Below are 6,059 nucleotides of genomic sequence, written 5' to 3' on the forward strand. Positions count from 1 at the left end.
TTTTCTCTCTCCTTGCCTTTAGGACTGCTTTTTATAAAGCTCCTGAGACTCAACCCAAAACAAATGATGTAATCAGACCTACCTCTATGTCACAACAGCCTCAGAAAACTGATCATATCCTTCATTACCTCAGTTTTAGTGAGGTCCTCACAGGGCAGACTCCAGCACTTAGGGAGGGAATTTTAACATGGAATTTGAGAAATTATTTAGCAGAGACAAAAATGCTTAAAAAAGCTGTCCTCTTATGGCCCATACCACAGTAGAGTTTTTCTAGCCTGTTTCAGAGAGTCTCCCTCAGCTCCCATTTTTGGATGAGTCTGATGTAGTATAATGGCCCACTGTGAGGACTGGAGGGAAGGGAGGAGAAGTGAGGCTGTGTGGGACTGGTAATAACTCAAAGGGACCATGGACACTTCCCACAAAAACTGTCCAACCTGTCAAGAACAGATTCTTTTTGAGCTGAAGGTTCTTGGAACCAGGAGGACACATGAGTTAGGGAGGAGTGAAAATTCATGAAGCAACAGTCCCAGAATCTGATATTATTCAGGACATGTATGGAGAGGGATAAAGAGGAGTACAGGGTGTAAGTCAATGTCCTCTTCTGTCAGTGACTGAGGAATAAGCTCTTAAAGTGAGGATAGCTGAGGAGCAGAAGGTGGGATTGAAGAGACTATTGGTTTTATTACATTATTTAGTACATTATTATTTATAATTTTTATTAATTGCTTGCTACATATTACTAACAGCTTTATAATGTATTAGTATTGATTGGTCAAACTTTATTTTCAACATCTTTATTTATCAACTACTGTTTAATTGCTCAATGTTACTAGACTTGCTTCATTTTTCCTACCATTTATGAGGCTGATAAGGGGAAAGGAAAGTTAACTGTAGCATGGCTCACTTCTGCCTAGATCGCAGATAGGGCCCTGCTATAAAGCAGGATTCTGGTCTATTGCTGCTGTTCATCCATAGCCCAGTCCTCCCAGTCTAGGTGGAGGGAGGCTGCAGGGAGCAGCAGCAACTAATTAATGTCCTGTAGCCTTTTAGAAAGCAGCTGTGGTTGAGAACACTTCCTCTCATACTTCTTAGCATTTGGTAAACCTAGATTGTAATTCTGCTTGTTTTGGTTCAGACAGATGTAATCAAGAGGAAGAGGGTGTAAGCTACAGAGAAAATGTTTTTAACATGACTTTTCAAGTGCCATTGTCCAAAGGAGAGGGCCACTGTCTACCACATTTGTACAGAAGGTATGCTGAGTGTTTTAAGCATATGGGCTATCAGCACACAGTTGTTGCTGCATGCAGGACCTTCCTAACCTGATGGAAATTTGGAAACATCATTTTGTAGGTTTCTGTAGAATAAGTGGTTTTGTCATCAGCCTTCACATAGCTGGCAGCCTGTCTGACAAGCTGCTAAGGTTGGTATCAACAGCTGAAAATTACCTCCTCTACAAAAAAACCCTGTTGTGTAGGAGGGTATGGACTGAGCTATCTGCCAAACTGTGTTTTCTTATCTTCTTTCTTCATCTTTTCTGATAGTGTTCTTGAAACATTCACCATGGTGAAGTATGCTCTGATTCTTAGAATCTCCCTCAGTCCATTTTTGCATCTTCACAATCTGCACCTCTCCCCCAGTTCCTGCAATAGCAAAAGCCAGTTTGGCTTCACACCTATGAGAGGAATTCCAGGCAGTGCTTGTGCTGTCAAGGCTGGCTGGATAGAAAGCTCTTTGCTTCCAAAATATAAGCCATAGAAAAAGAGAAAAGAAGCTCCCTGGCATAGTTACCTGCCTGTGTTCTGCACAAACATCATAGAGACTGCATTTTATTCTGGATTTAAGAAATTTTAGGTTGCTAGCAGTTGGTTTTCATTCCTGCACCAGGCCAAGGCAGAGACAGAGCAGCATTTTCATGGACTAGGGGGGCTCATGAGAAGCAGTAGATTTGCATCCCGAGTGTGAAAGGTCAGGCTGAAATTCTGCAGTGTGGGTTTATCAGTCTTTAATTTGCGCTGTCCCCTAACTTTAATGGTGTTTTGCCAAGGCAGTAGTAATGCATAGACTGATGTGATAGTGGAAAGTGTATAGGACAAGTTCAAGGCAAACGGGTAAGATGAGGCATTCTCATTAGAGTATGTTTGGAGTTTTCACTTGCCAATTCTGTGAGCACTTGAGTGACCACACTCACTCCCTCTTCCTGGTGTGTTTAGCTTCAAAGGTGAAGCTGTAATAAAACAGAAAATAAGGTTCTCTCGCCAGCCATTCAGGCGCAGGGCGGGGCTTCCTTCCGGCCCTCGCAAGTGCGATTAAAAGAGGGCTCTAGGGAGCGCGGCGGGTCGGGGTGTGGTACTGCAGTTCGCGCGGCCGTTCAAGTAGGCAGGGTTGCAGTCATCCTCCTGCTAGTGGGCTTTTTATTTTGTGTGGGCTTGGTTTGGTAGGTTGGTTTTGGGTTTTTTCAGCAGTGGTCTCCAAACGATCAAAAGCTATAGCTAGTAAAAGTGTACCAACCCAAAAAGAACCCCTCAAGAAGGCCACATCTGTCTAGACCCCTTCCTGTATGGAGTGTTTGAGCCTGTCAGTAGTACCAGGGCATGCTGCAAAAGATGCCTGCATGCGGTGCGAACAGGTGAATGATCTCCTCTGCCTGGTGGTTGAGCTTAAGGAGGAGGTAGAATGATTAAGGAGTATTAGGGAAAGTGAAAGGGAAATAGACTGTTGGAGTTTCACCCTTCCATCCATGAGAGAAGCCGACCAGGAGTCAGGGGACTCCCATGTGTCTTCAGAAGGATTAATTTCTTTTGCATTTCTGGACTGAAGTTAACCAATTACAGTAAAACATGACTGTAAAGCAACTTGACTTCAGGTCCCAGCTGTTGGGAAAACCCAACTTTTGTTTAAACAGTAGACTAAACTATGATGCTTAGAATAGGTTAAGCAGCACCCATAAAAGAGTCTGCTGACTGAATACTGTATTTACAGTGTCTGTGACTATATTACAGTTAGAAATATTGCTAATCTTGGCATGCAGGTGAATCCAAAGTACAAATATATTGCCAGTTAATTTCAAGGCACTGCATTCAGTTTCTGAGAAAACTGTTAAGTATCTACTTAGTTGCATGTGGGGAATATATGTAGTGAATTACAAACTGATTATATACAAAGGTAATTAGGCTTTTTGGTGCTAATAGATTATATGACTTAACAGAGGTTCTCAGTCACAGGGATGAGGTGGATATTTGGCCTGTAGGGCATGATTGCTGCATGCTCTGCAAGGGCAGGGCTCATTCTGTTGATGAGGGCAGGAGTCACCTCAGATGTAAGTGGGTTCCTGGGGCCAGCTCAGGGGAGTGGCCTGTGTTGTTCATAGTGATGACTGTATGAATGATGTGCAAGAAGATCTGTTGTCTAAAATAGGCTCCAACAAATTTCCTTGTCACCTTACCAGGATGGTGACCCTGCCACCACATGAAAAGCACAAATGGTATCCTGTATTAGGAAAGGTTACCTAGGAAAGTTGCATGAAATAAGAATTTCAAAGGCAAAAAAGTGACCATGTTTTTTATGGTCACTGCTGTGACTAACAGGGCTTCTATGTAGTAATTTAAAAACAAGCTGAGGATTTGCCTATGTGGGGGGGATGAGAAAGGATCCTTGCAAGGTGGCAACAGCCCAGAACAAATTTCCAGCAGAAGTTTCCAGCAAACCTAGAATGTGAATTCATGGTGTGCTCAGGGGGGCTTTATATAACAACTAAATAATAGGTATATGCTTGTGAGTCATTATATTTGTCCTGTCTGCACACACTGAAAAGCCCAAAAGTGTGGTTAAAAAAAGGCTCAAGCAAACAAGTCACGAAACAGAGTACAGCAAAGTGAGGCATTCTGCTAAAGATGGAACACAGCTTTCTCCTCATTGCTTTGCACCCCTGGATCCTGCCAGAAATACTCCTCAGAATAACAGGATCATTTTTGTTGCTGGCCTCTGCTGTCTGCTTCATGCACCACACATAGTCATGGTGTTGGCTGGAGCTGAGAGCAGTCAGACTAAAGCCTTGCTGTAGAGAAGACAGAGGCATTACATTGTCAGTTCTGGCCTTGTCTAGGTTCTAAGCTGGCAGGCTAGAAGAGAGTGAGCTGGGCAGAGTGCTGGGAGTCCCTATGCTGGCTATCTGTTTCTGACTCCGGGAATGACATCCTTCTGCTTTATTTCTGTCCCTATACCTCTGTAAAAATCTTTAGGTGCTGCATACTTTCCACATTGCAGCCAGCCAGACCCATAAGGCAATATGAACTGGGGAAGTTTAGAAAAATGGCCAGTTTCCTCCTTCCAGTTCTGCCCTTTGCTCTGAGCATTGAAGTTCACTGCAGTTGCTGCTGCACAGGATGCAGAGGCCCCTTGTCACTATTGCACCAGCTTCATCAACACAGGATGGCTGGCTAGAGTCCAACCAGAAGTCCTTCCATTTCTCTTGGAGTGTCTATGTCACTGAGGGATGTTATGTGCTCATTAACTCCTATGCAACTCTAGTTTTTCTATTACAAAAAACCCCCAAATAATGAAGCCACATCTGCTTTTGACTGGGGGAAAAAAAAAAAAAAAAAAAGGAAGAAAGATATACAAACCCAAAACTCACTTTACAGCTTTTTCCAAAATATCTTTAAATTGTCTGGAGTGACTCACTGACTCTGCTACACATCAAGAGACTTAAAGGTATACTTTAAAATAAAACTAGAGAGATGAATATTAATTATGCTTCAGTCTCAGCTCCAAATGTATTTATGGCTTAGTGTTCTGGGTTGAGCCTGTTCTAAATCAACAGGAGAACCTATGCTTAAGAAACTACAGGATGATTAAAATAGCCATCTCCTTTTGTGGAGCTTCATGCAAAAACTCAAGGCAAGCTGTGCTCCAAGCACTATTTTATTATCTTTGGAGACATAAAAAGCTTGCTTGGTTTGTCTGGCTGGCAAACACCTTGCCAGTCATATGTTACCTTTAAAAGCCAATGTGAAAGAAGTCAGTGTTGTAGTTTTCCAGAAATGTAAATCCTTAGTAGTGACTGCAAAAGCCAGGGAGTTAGGAGTGGGGAGAGAGAGAAATGGGGGCCAGTTTTTTGCATGAAGGTATGAAAAAGTTTTAAATTAAATGTATTCTGATTACATTTTAATAATATGTCCCCAAAAATCTTTCAAAATATTAATTGTCATTCAGGGATTCAGGGAGTCCACATCTGCTGGCCTGTGTTCCCTTTGGGAAGGCAGTGCACCAGTGGTGCAGCTGCTGGTTTGAAACCTCCCCACAAGGGGCTTTTCCAGGCAGCCCTGGGACACGGAGCTGTTGGAGTTGTCCCACCAGCTTGTTTGCTGCAGCAGTCTTGTGTCCAGAGCTGCAATTTGATAGATATATCGTACACAGTGATAACCACATTATCATAGCAAACAGGGTCAAAGGGACCTGCATAGCCCAGTACTGTAGATTGAGAACATTCCTGAATAGCCTCTCCTATTACAGAACCAAGAACTGCTGCAACTGTTTGCCTACAGAGGTGAATGGGAATGACTTCTTCACTGACAGGCAATGCATGATGAGTTTTTCCAGATTATTTGCACAAATCTGTTCAGATGGCGTCAAGTCAGATGCATTCTTTAATTTCACTTTTCAGCCCTTAGTGATGCATCTTCACAACCCCATACAGCTTGTAGTCAGCTGAGTTAATATAACCTCAAACTACAATGTTTGTAGGTCTCTCTGAGAACAGAATGATTTGTAAACACTCTTAAGTAGCATGTGCCAACAACAGATACAAAAGATATGCAGTGCACATCCCTGCAGGAAGAAGTTTGCAGGTAGTCCTATGTTCCTTTTACGCAGATACCTTGTGATTTAATATTGCTAATGCTTGTACAGCACCATCAACAGTATCTGTTCCATTTCCCATGACAAGGTGATGGACAGTTCTCTCTGTAGGAACAGCTAGGGGTGACTCTGGGCATTGGCAAAAGAGCTGCCTGGAACAGCAGCCTGCTGGCAGCACAAGTGCCAATGCCCCAGCCAGCCAG

The sequence above is a fragment of the Aphelocoma coerulescens genome, chromosome 10, assembly GCF_041296385.1.
Source record: "Aphelocoma coerulescens isolate FSJ_1873_10779 chromosome 10, UR_Acoe_1.0, whole genome shotgun sequence".
Lineage (NCBI taxonomy): Eukaryota > Metazoa > Chordata > Aves > Passeriformes > Corvidae > Aphelocoma > Aphelocoma coerulescens.